This window comes from Papaver somniferum, chromosome 4, assembly GCF_003573695.1.
Source record: "Papaver somniferum cultivar HN1 chromosome 4, ASM357369v1, whole genome shotgun sequence".
Lineage (NCBI taxonomy): Eukaryota > Viridiplantae > Streptophyta > Magnoliopsida > Ranunculales > Papaveraceae > Papaver > Papaver somniferum.
The window spans coordinates 161,496,969-161,509,317 of record NC_039361.1 but is presented as its reverse complement, the minus strand read 5'-3'; positions in this window follow the sequence as shown (position 1 = coordinate 161,509,317).

Here is a 12,349-nt window from a genome sequence, read left to right as displayed (position 1 = left end):
GGAGTTAATGGGCCCGCCGATGGTCATCGTGATGATTGCCTAATTCTGTTAGGAGCATGCTAGGCCTATTGAATCGCGCGGCCAAATCGTGCGACTGTTATTATTTTTGAGACTGATATTAACAGTGTAGATTTTCCTAAGGAATTTAAGCGTGTTCGATCGAGCTATCTTAAAAGCGCGTCGATACAAAATTCTCTTTGTTCAGAGAGTGATGTAGCCTGTGTGAGTAATTCCATGCAGATCTCAATACTGGCACTTCGGGAGATTCATGCTACTCTGCTGAGAGTGAACACTTAATCGTCATGTCATGTCAATAATGAGAGTTCAGCTGGGAACATAGCATATACAAATACTAGGCAAGTCATGCATTAGTTGGTAATGCTGGAAAAAATAGAATTCAGCGAATATTTGGGATTGCTAATACGCGCACCGTTCTGAGTGAATTTTATATATATATATATATATATTGAATTGCTCAATGAGCGAGGAGGGTTTTTTGCACTCGTCACTCTTCAAATGGCTTTACCCCTTGCAAGGTGACAGCGCATTATATACTGGTTTTATAATTATAGCTTTGAACTAAAAACCACCATCAACATTAAGTCCCCTGCTTAGCACGTAATAGTTACACTATTGCGGGCAAAGCACTAGATGGTGATAAATAAAGGTAAAACTTATGAGACAAAGTTAGATGTTACCAGGAGAGATGGGTCGACCTGTCCTTGGAACATGTCACGTTCAAGAGGCGTCCAGGTAAGCGTCCCCTAGGATGATGTCGGTTGGCCTCAGGTAGATTAGCATGCTGTTGGTTGGGATCTCAAACTGCATTTCAAGTCCCTTGTACATCTGAGTATCGTTCGAGAGCGTGTCCAAGCTTTCCTGGCTTCAGTTAGCATGGATGAAAAGTGGAGGCACGATGAAGCATCTCATCTAACAAGTGTTAGGGGCTGAAAGGTTTGCTGCCCGACTAAAGTGAAGGGGGTGGAGCATAACATGAACTTGTGGATAAACATGAATACCTTATTCATGACGATGTTATAATCCTCGACTCTGATGTGGACAAGCCCTGTCATGAGGAATATCCTTAAAAGCTGCTGAAGCAATTGAAGCAGCTCCCAAAGAGAACGTTGATGCAGCTTCCGAGACGGGTGTTGAAGCGGCTCAAGAGGATGTTGAAGCAGCTCCTGGAGAGGACCCTGGTGAAGGAGCCATTGGCCCTGGCGTTGAAGACACTTATTTGATGTTTAGTAGTCTGCGGTTAGAGCCAGGGATTGATCGAATAATAATCCTTCATTCATGCTGCTTTTATGATTTTATGTTTCCAATTGGATGAATGAAATCTCCCGACTATGAAATCCAAATTCTTAGAAAGATCTCACAATGTATTAAAATTTTAGACGTAGCTCTCCTTGGTAAGGTTAGAGTAGAACCTGTGTACATTATTCTGCAATCTGAGCTCTCCTTTTTTTTTCCTTTGATATTCCCCTTGTAGACTACACGCTTCTTGAAGACTTGTGGCGTGCCAGCTAGGTATGTAAAAGAATGGACACTGTTCCGCGAATCTTTAAGGACTTCCTTCAGGCGACATCTTTTGAACCGTTTTCAGAATCTTGGATGGTTTATGGAATGGGATGCGATGAGCAGTCCCCAGTTACACTTCAGATTCGATGGCGTGGCTGGACACGTGAAAACATCTCCGATTTGTACTTTGGAGTCTTTGATGCACATGTACGTCTTCATGTTGAGAATTTTATGCGGCTCGTAAGGCTTCAACAATGATGATCGATGATATTAGAAATAAACCGGTTGAGGGACGTGAAGGCATCCTGTGCTGGAAGCCCCCAGGTTTAATTATCCCGAGCTTATTTTCTCTTGAAAGACGTATTTCCATTGCATTTGACGGTAAGGTGTTGAAGCGGCTTCGGCCTCTGAAGAGAGCGCTGAAGTGGCTTCGGGAAAGAGTGCTGATACGGTTTCGGGAGAGAGAGCGTTGGAGCGGCTTCTTCTGTAGAGAGCATTGAAGCGGCTTAGGAGAGAGCGTGCGCTGAAGCGGTTTCTGGAGTGTGCGTTGAAGCGGCTTCTTCCGGAGAGAGCGTTGAAGCGGTTTCAGGAGAGAGCGTGCGTTGAAGCGGCTACTGGAGGGTGCGTTAAAGCGGCTTCTGGAGACAACTCCAATGAGGGCGCCTTTAACCATTGATTTAGAAAAATGAGTTCTTCCCATTCTTTTGATGCGATACGATATGGCAGATGGGAAGACGACACACGAATAGTGTTAGCCGGCAAGTCGTGTTTTCTCCTCATGGGAAATAATATCGTTTCTATTGTAATATCTCAACACATGCAACACTCTCTTCTGGTAATTCGAAATAGGGGAGATAACAATAATGGTTAAGGATTCAACCAACCTTCAGTTTGATTTTACTTTGCAAATTACATGCTTCTTGATTGACCGTCTCTCTTGTGTTGAAGGAGTCCTTGACAGTGAAGGGATTTTCTGTCCGTAGTGGTTGTTGCTACGGTGAAGCTCTGGCTAACAACAACGATTCTTGGCAACAGCTGTGATCAGAAGAGATCGACAGGGAGAGGCGTGGTATCTACTTGCATGAACTTGGCAGTCTTCATATAATGATAGAGATTGTCTCGTTATTAGAGGGAGAAGTTGATGATGGAATCGATAGCTTTCTTGATATTTCCTTATGGAATGAAGAAGAGGAGACAGTCCCCTGCCCACAAGTATCTATTGAGATCTCAACTTGATAGATGCGCTGGGTTTCTGAAGAAATAATTTGGAAGAGAGTTGGAGTTGAACCCAATGTTGATGAGGATCGTACGAGTTGCTGATCATGAGACCGTTTTTGCGTCTACATTGCGTTTCATAAACGTCCAGGAATATCGCTGGTCTTTGACAATACATCTGCTCTCTTGAGTATGTCCTCATTATTGGACATCTTGATCATAATGATAGCTTGCTTGCATCTTTGAGATGGCTAGTGTTGAGCAGTCCCCAGCCGCACTCCTTTGCCTTTATCATCTTTGGATTGTGTCTTTGAGGAGTAGGAAAGTTCCCTCATGTGGATGACTTAACTAACAGGTTTTGCAAATATGAAGAAGCTCTTGACATGGAGAGTTCGTATGTACCTATTAAGTCCCGGGTGCGACCTCCTTCGGTAATGCAACTACTTCTTCTACGGGAGACAAAATTCTGAAAACGTCTCTCACTGATTTTGTTGCTGTCAAGACAGATATGTTATATCTCGGACGTTGTTTTATCATTGTGATAGTCGTGCATGTGGTACTGAGGTTAGAGTTGGCGGTTTTGGACGCGCAGGATGTTGTATCTCAGTGGTTTTCCTCTAGTTGCTTCAATGAAACTGCTTACAGAAGGCTGAAGGTTGTATTTCCTGTTGGTGGGATATATGCTTCCACAAATATCATGAAGCTCATCATTCCTGGAAGGCCTGGTTCTTTCTAGCAGGGCAAGTGTCGTTGTAGCCGAGAGCTTAACATCTTCACGATGTTCAGAGGATGTCTGAAATTACAGATTCTTCAGCATAGCGCGATAGATGGGTACCATCCCATTAATGCATAATTCCACCAATAGTTGTTCAATCATATTTGGGTCGTGACAATTCAGTGCCTGGATTTTGAACCTCTTGACATAATCATTTGGATGCTCATTTTTTCATTGGAACATCCTCCCAAAATCTGAAAAGGTGATTTGCTCGGATACGAAGAAATACTTCTTGTAGGAAGCGGTTACCATCTCACACCAGTTGGATACGTTGTTTGGTGCAATGTTGTTGTACCAGGTGTACGCTCTCCCGGTAAGTGACTTTGAGAACTCTTTCAAGCGGAGGACATGGTTGTATTCGTGCTCTCCTAATGACTCCAGAAAACGAGAGATATGTTCACGATCATTACCAGCTCCGTCATAAAGGGAAAATTGAGAAGATGAGTATCCTCTCGGAAGAGGAACTCTTTGCACATCAGGAGGATAAGGAGGCTGATGCTTGTGCAGGTCTACTGGGTTTTCCTTGCCTCGATGCTGGAGAAGTCGTTCTAGATCCTCACGCGTGATGAAATTGAACGACTGATTCCTTTCCCTTGAGCGGTCAGGAGCAACACGAACTTCTTCATTTATGGATGCACGCCATGTTGAAGTGTTTGCGCTAAAAGTGTTGAAAGTACTCCTCATTGGTTCTATGGGCTGACGCGGCTCTTGTGATAGTCGCTCCATTAGCGTCTTGAGGAAAGTGAGTACCTCTTTCTGAGTTGTATCCATGTCCGTCTGAGCCTTGGCGAGAACTTCTAGTCTTTCCATCAAATCAACAATGGTGATAGGGGTTAGCCTCCCCTGGATCCTCCGGTTTCTCATCCTGATGAGGAAGTGGCAGTAGATCTAGTAACGACCGGGGGCGTTACGCTCGAAGAAATATTGGTGGAGGCAACGTCTCTGGCTCAGGTGATTGGAGGTGTCACGCCTAAGGGAGTGTCTTCTGCACCGCTGGTGTTGGTGGCTGAGGACGTAGTACCGCGAGATACGTTGATCGTGCTGGTAGGCGGTATATTGGCGTTACCGGCAGGATTTGTCGCTGATCCAGACCTAAAATCCACCATCTTGAATTTTGAGAAAATTGAAATGAAATCAAAAATTGATCTTGCAACCGAGAGATTAATCTCCCGCTGTGGTCGCCAATTGTTTGAGGGTAAAAAACTGATTCTGCTGTTTTTGGTAAATTTGGGTGTGTTGATGAGAAACGAATTCAAACCCTAAAAAATGAACTGCATGGGAGTACTTTTAGATTCGATAGACCATCTGTAAGACTCTGGCCTAAACCAAGAAATGGTCGTTCCAGATTCAATTCGGTCACAAAGTGAAGGAGAAGGGGTTGATCTTAGGGAGGGAAGCGAAGAAGGTGTTTAAGATCAGAATGTTGAATTATGAAGGTGTGGCTGTTTATGAATTGTATCAGAATGTGGAACTGGCTTGGAGAATGTAAGCTATCAGTTCTTGGTGTTTTCTGGATACTTGTGTTCTCCTTCTTGTCGAAATAAGTTGAAAACCTATTTATACAAGTCATTTGAGCGCAACCTTGATCTCGTAGGAAGTGGATAAGATTAAGTAGTGGAGTAGTGGGGTTGTGTAAGAGGTGGTGATCATCACGTGGTCATGCCTTCACCAAATACTCTCATCGTTGTTAACCGTTCGTCCTTTCCTGACACGTTCTCATAATGGGCGCGTTGCACGCCGCACGCTGTAAACCACCAGACCAATACCCCATTAAGTATCCCCCAGTTTGTGACACGTTTGATATCTCGAGTAAGTGGGTCAAGTCGTGGTACTTGCTGCAAAGAATAGCGTATGGCGCTATTAGGTTAAAAACTAAGTTGTTTATGAGGCCGATATTCATAAAATATCGTATGTATTCAATGCATGTGAAGCATCGCTTTTAAGCAAGTGTTGTAGTTTTGAAAGTGGTAGTAAAGTTCGTTCAACTCGGATTGTGTAAAGGTTTGATTTAAGAACTAAGAATAAAAATACAAAAAATATATTCACAAGGTTTTCACGAATATCGAGAGAGACTGAGACTCAGGATTCCACCAAATTCCATTCATGTGATTCAAATAATAATTCCAATCAATTATAGATCAAATATTAAAAATATGGACTCTTATTCTTTGCCAAAAAGTAGATTTTTGAAAAGCAATGATTGTAAATCAAAAGCATGATGTATCAAAAATACTTAGACCAAGCATACACCATCAAACGAAATCACACCCATTCAATAAAAATCATAAATCGATTAAAAATCAATGCAAATAGTCATAAAAGAATTATTAGAATTACCATATGCGTGAAATAGGGCTTCCTCCGTCATCCCAGTGTTGGGGTTTAGCTCCTCATATTAATCACTTGCTCAAAATACATGTTTATAGCTCAAAAGTTGATTAAAAGAGTGAAAAGAATAAAATCAGTGAATCTGCGACCCACAGAAGGCGTCCAGAAAAGAACGATAAAACTGAAGTGTTGTTGTTGATGTTGTTTTAAGACTTCCAAGCGTCTGTCCTTTTCACTGTAGAAGAACGATTGTCTCTGAGAGTCTGTTCTTCGTACTCTTCAATGGCAGCAGCAGCAGCAGCAGAGACGTAACTTCCTGCAACTCTAATTTTCGCCTCCTGAGCTCTCCTCTTGACCCCAAACTCTCCGTTCCTCTTATTAGGACCCTAAGAAACATATTTATACATCAAAGGACGATTAAATCTCTCCCAAATCGCTTCGAAATCTCTTCTTTCCTTCCTTGGCATTCACGACAATAATCTCTTCCCTAATTCGTTTCACGCGTTTCTGGGCTCTCCCAATTATATCAAACTCTTCCTTGGATAGAATATGTATCTTTGGAACGAATTTCTTGCCTTTAATCTCTCTGAATGTCCAAAAACAAACTCGACAGGGGCCGTATTTCCTTTTTACTCTGTTTCCTTTTTTCAGCAATTCCAGCCCAATTCGATCGGTCCAATTGCTTCTAATGAACTTGTTAAGTCATATCAAGTCCAGCCCAATCAATTTCCGGTGTTGAATCTCCCTGAAACAGCTCCAAAAATCGAGTCCAAAATCTGCAGACGTTGCACATAGTTTCCCGCCAATTTTTTGCATTTGAATTTTGAAGAAGAAGACCTCCCCCTATCCAGTTCTGGTGTCCCTTTAGCACATGCCCGAAATGGGTTAACCCTTAGTAATTAGGTTACCCCTTATCCAAAATGAGAGTCTGTATAATAATTTTCTCCCACGAGCGCAAAAACCATTTTTTTAGCCAATTTCGCCGCAAAAGCTTAATTCTCCAAAAATACCTACAGGGACATAAAAAGCCATAATAAATATGAAATCGAGCACTAATAATATATATAATTGAGATTATAAAAGACACGAAAATGTGTCTATCAAATACCCCCAAACTTATTATTTGCTAGTCCTCGAGCAAATTAAATAGAAAATAAAATCCTAACTCACTGTCGCAGGCATCGTCGATTGCATTTAGCGTATGCAATAATCCTTTAAACCCCTAGGTGTCCCTAGTGGCCGAGTTATAGTCTCGGGAGGGCTTACTAGAGATATATCCACAAAACCTTTACTCCAGACCTTAGCTATCTACGCAGAACCTTAGAAGGCACTAAAGAATCTCCTTGGTTGGCATACTTATTGACTACATGAAGAAGTACCCTGATGCGAAATTCCAATTGTTGTACACGAGTTTGCACTCAAGCATACTAAAATTCATATAAAGTGACAGAGCTCTACTCAAATAGTTGCACTATGGACATCAATATCCGGAGTCAAAACTAATCACATGGATAGATCAAGAAGATGGATATAGAAAAACATAGATGGTTTTGATGTTTACTAAGTGAATGGCGTTTCCCATATCTGTCTGAAGGCCTCCGCAAAAATGAACCTATCCTAATGAATTGAGATACTAGTCTGACTAATATCAACACACTAGCATATACAAGGGAACCAGTGGTCGATAACCTAACTCTAGGTCAATACAACTGGCATATACAAGGGTACCAGTGGTCGACTTTATTGAATTTATTCCTTTTGGTCAAATGGTCTGGTCTCAATTTTTTTTTTCAACTTTTTGGTAACTACCATTTTTTTTTCATCTCTGTTTTTTTCTTTTTTTTTTCAACTTTTTTTTTTCATGGTATCTCAATCACTCTAATTCACCCTAGCATTGGTAACAACTTGAATCGTGGGCCCCACCTATCACTTAGAGAAACATAGTTTAAAAACAAAATAACATAAAAATAGAAGTGAAAAGGACTCAACGAGATATGGTGAAACTATCATGTTATTTCTAACACCTGAGCTCTGTGCTTTTATGAATAGACTCTTCTAGATGTTTTCATCTAATCAGATTGGTTCCTCAACTCCTACAACCAAAATGCTTCCATCCACTTAGATTAGTTAGTGCAATCCTCAATAGGCATAAATTTCTAGGTTCTGGAGTTTATTTATTCATACTGCAACTAAAAAGTTTCTCCCATACCCCCAAACTTAAATCTAACATTGTCCTCAATGTTCTAAAGATAAAATTAAAAACATGAACACGGAGAAACTGTTACCATTTGAAGCAAAAGAGATAAGGAAAGATATTACCGTGTCGCATGAATGTTGGGTTACCTCCCAAGAAGTGCTAAGTTTAAAGTCTTCAGTCAGACTAAGAAAGGATTAGTCACCTCATAGAATCATAAAGTAATAGCCGAAATTTCTGTGGGTCATCAAAACCAAATAGAGTTATCACAAATAAAAGGAATCTGCAATAAACCAAGAAAATGAACAAGACTAGTAACCCCTTACCTAGTTTCCTGATTAAGATATCTATATCTAATTGTGGTTCAGGTTCAGGTTCTATAAAAGGGTCTAAATATATTTCTGCAACTCCTCAAAATTGAGATCCGAATTATTAGGTCCTAGAGTCTGTAAATACTTAAATAAGAACTTAGAAGCACATAATAATAACCTAAATAATTGGGGATCCTCTAAGTCAATCAGGTTTGACTTACATAATTGACCACAGTGAGAGTAGTGGTCAATCTTAAGCAAATGTATCGACTCTAATCTCTTAAAGTAATTAGGTTTAGTCTCAAAACTAAATAATTGACACATCTGAAATTTATACGTTCCCACAATTGGTTGAAAAATATTTGGTAGGATAACAAAGTCAATCTGGATATCATAGCCTGGGTAAACCACATCAACCAGAGGATGGGTTTTTAACAACTGAACTTCCTTATGGACATCACTAGGTTCAGGAAAACGTGTGTGAAGATAATCTTGTAAATTGGTTGAGGCACATATGTCAAGTCCCAAGTGAGAGACCTTTCTAATAGTTAAAGCACATGGAGAATGATAATCACCCCCAAACTTAGAGTTTTCAGTGTCTCTAGAAAGACTAGTCACAACGTCCCTAATTTCAAGGTCATTAGATTCCTGAAAATGGTCAATTGATTCTTCTAAGTATGGTTCATCCTCACTCATCTCTACGAGTTCACTTTCTTTATCTAAGACTAATGTTTCTAAATCGCTAGACTCTAAAACAATATTCTCAGAAAAAACTCGTTCCTCCAAACCATTATCGGCTTCGTAATCAAAAGGAAATACTACATCGTCTAAAACGGGGGTATCTCTAGTCAAATCCTCTTCCTTTTGAATAGGTGAATAATCATTAAAATTATCAGGATCTGAACCAGAAATAACACTATCATCATAAAGTTCATTTGGAGTAACAAATTCCTGATCACTATGCCTACATATTTCAAATTCTTCATCAACACTATCATCGTCATAATCATCATAATAGCATGAAAATGGTTGAACCTCATCTAAAAAAGTAGTGTTACCAATTCTAACCTCGGCATCTTGATTATGAAAATAACTATCCTCATTTTCAAGGGTACTATTGGAAATTAAGACTATCTTGAGCAGTTCTGTTCTGGGCCTCTAACAACATTTTCTGAGTCGACTCACATGACTTCCTTATAGTATCGTGTGTAGAAGGTTCACTCATGGGTGCATTTTGTTTATTCATTTCTAACACAAACCTATTTGTATTCTCAGTTAATTGTTTGAGAGACTCTTCTAGAGGAAGAACAGGTTCAGAAGGATCATAATATGGACTAGTTTTCAACATTTTCATTATATTGTCCAAAGACGAGGAACTAGTACTATAATAATCCTTATTTTCTTGCTCGTATGACCGGTCTGTGTGTGTATAGTAATTGGGCTCACCATGGTATGAGTCGTAACCTTGAAAAGGTTGATGTTCCCAATCACTATTCACACTATGGTTAAAATTGTAACGTCCATTTTGAAACTCAGTCGGATATTCGTTGTATTGGCTATTGTGATACCAGTTCGACATTCTTTTGCAGGGGTGTGAGTTATCACAAAATAAAACCCACTGACAGGGGATTCCTGAGTGGATAGAGTCTTACCTCCCGTACCAGACGGGCGATGAACCGTTGAAGTCGACTCAGGCCACCGACTCCGATGTCAGTGTACGAACCCGAGGGGCCGAGACAGTATCGTAACTGTCGTCCTTCCCCTATTTACAGTTTCTAAAAATAAAACAAAATAACTATATACAAAATCTTCTTCTTCACTCCTTTCGGATTCCTCTTTTCTTTCCTTCTTTGGCGATGCTTTCCTTTTATAGTACTTTTTCTTCCCTTGTAGATTCGCTCCAAATCTGAAAAGAATCGAAAAATACCAAAGGTGTAAAAGAGAACAAAAATTCTAAAAGAAATAAAATAAATCTAAAACCTAATACAAATCCCCGGTAGCGGCGCCAAAAATTGATGTAGTTCTGAAAGTGGTAGTAAAGTTCGTTCAACTCGGATTGTGTAAAGGTTTGATTTAAGAATTAAGAATAAAAATATTAAAAATATATTCACAAGGTTGTCACGAATATCGAGAGAGACTGAGACTCAGGATTCCACCAAATTCCATTCATGTGATTCAAATAATAATTCCAATCAATTGCGGATCAAATATTAAAAATATGGACTCTTATTCTTTGCCAAAAAGTAGATATTTGAAAAGCAATGATTGTAAATCAAAAGCATGATGTATCAAAAATACTTAGACCAAGCATACACTATCAAACGAAATCACACCCATTCAATAAAAATCATAAATCGATTAAAAATCAATGCAAATAGTCATAAAAGAATTATTAGAATTACCACATGCGTGAAATAGGGTTTCCTCCGTCATCCCAGTGTTGGGGTTTAGCTCCTCATATTAATCACTTGCTCAAAATACATGTTTATAGCTCAAAAGTTGATTAAAAGAGTGAAAAGAATAAAATCAGTGAATCTGCGACCCACAGAAGGCGTCCAGAGAAGAACGATAAAACTGAAGTGCTGTTCTTGCTGTTGTTTTAAGACTACCTAACGTCTGTCCTTTTCACTGTAGAAGAACGACTGTCTCTGAGAGTCTGTTCTTCGTGTTTTTCGTATTCTTCAATAGCAGCAGCAGCAGCAGAGACGTAACTTCCTGCAACTCTGATTCTCGCCTCCTGAGCTCTCCTCTTGACCCCAAACTCTCCGTTACTCTTCTTAGGACCCTAAGCAACATATTTATACATCAAAGGACGATTAAATCTCTCCCAAATCGCTTCGAAATCTCTTCTTTCCTTCCTTGGCAGTCACGGCAATAATCTCTTCCCTAATTCGTTTCATGCGTTTCTGAGCTCTCCCAATTATATCAAACTCTTCCTTAGATAGAATATGTATCTTTGCAACGAATTTCTTGCCTTTAATCTCTCTGAATGTCCAAAAACAAACTCGACAGGGGCCGTATTTCCTTTTTACTCTGTTTCCTTTTTCCGGCAATTCCAGCCCAATTCGATCGGTCCAATTGCTTCTAATGAACTTGTTAAGTCATATCAAGTCCCTCCCAATCAATTTACGGTGTTGAATCTCCCTGAAACAGCTCCAAAAATCGAGTCCAAAATCTGCAGACGTTGCACATAGTTTCCCGCCAATTTTTTGCATTTGAATTTTGAAGAATAAGACCTCCCCCTATCCAGTTCTGGTGTCCCTTTAGCACATGCCCGAAATGGGTTACCCCTTAGTAATTAGGTTACCCCTTATCCAAAATGAGAGTCCGTATAGTAATTTTCTCCCACGAGCGCAAAAACCACTTTTTTAGCCAATTTCGGCGCAAAAGCTTAATTCTCCAAAAATATCTACAGGGACATAAAAAGACATAATAAATATGAAATCGATCACTAATAATATATACAATTGAGATTATAAAAGACACAAAAATGTGTCTATCAGCAAGCAGCTCAAAATAATCGACGTGCATGAAGCATCGTTATTTTAGAGCTTGATTAAATAAGTCGCGGATTTGAGCATCTTAAAATAGCAGCATGTCCGACCACCTTTGGGTAACCGTTTGAGGGCCACATGGATGAGACGCCATTTGGTCGATCGCTCCCTGTGAGAGAGAGGTGGCCAGTGATCATTGAGGTATCTCATTAATCGCCTAATATTTGATCCAAGTTGTCCGACCAAGCTAGCGAAGTTGGACGGACGAGATGGTTTGCGGTAGATGTTTGCCGCCGTTGATATAATTTAAGGTTTAGGGGTCATGCTGCCATCCTTATTTTGGCTAGTCGAATCAAAGAACTGGGCGTTGATTCGAACAGGACGATTGGGCATGTGTAAAGATGAGCCGCTAGTGAGTGTGTTGACATCTCTTGGGTCATCTAAAATCAGATCTAAGCCACTCAAATCAGCTGGCGAAAATGAGTGGTCATGATCAATTTTTGACAGAAAT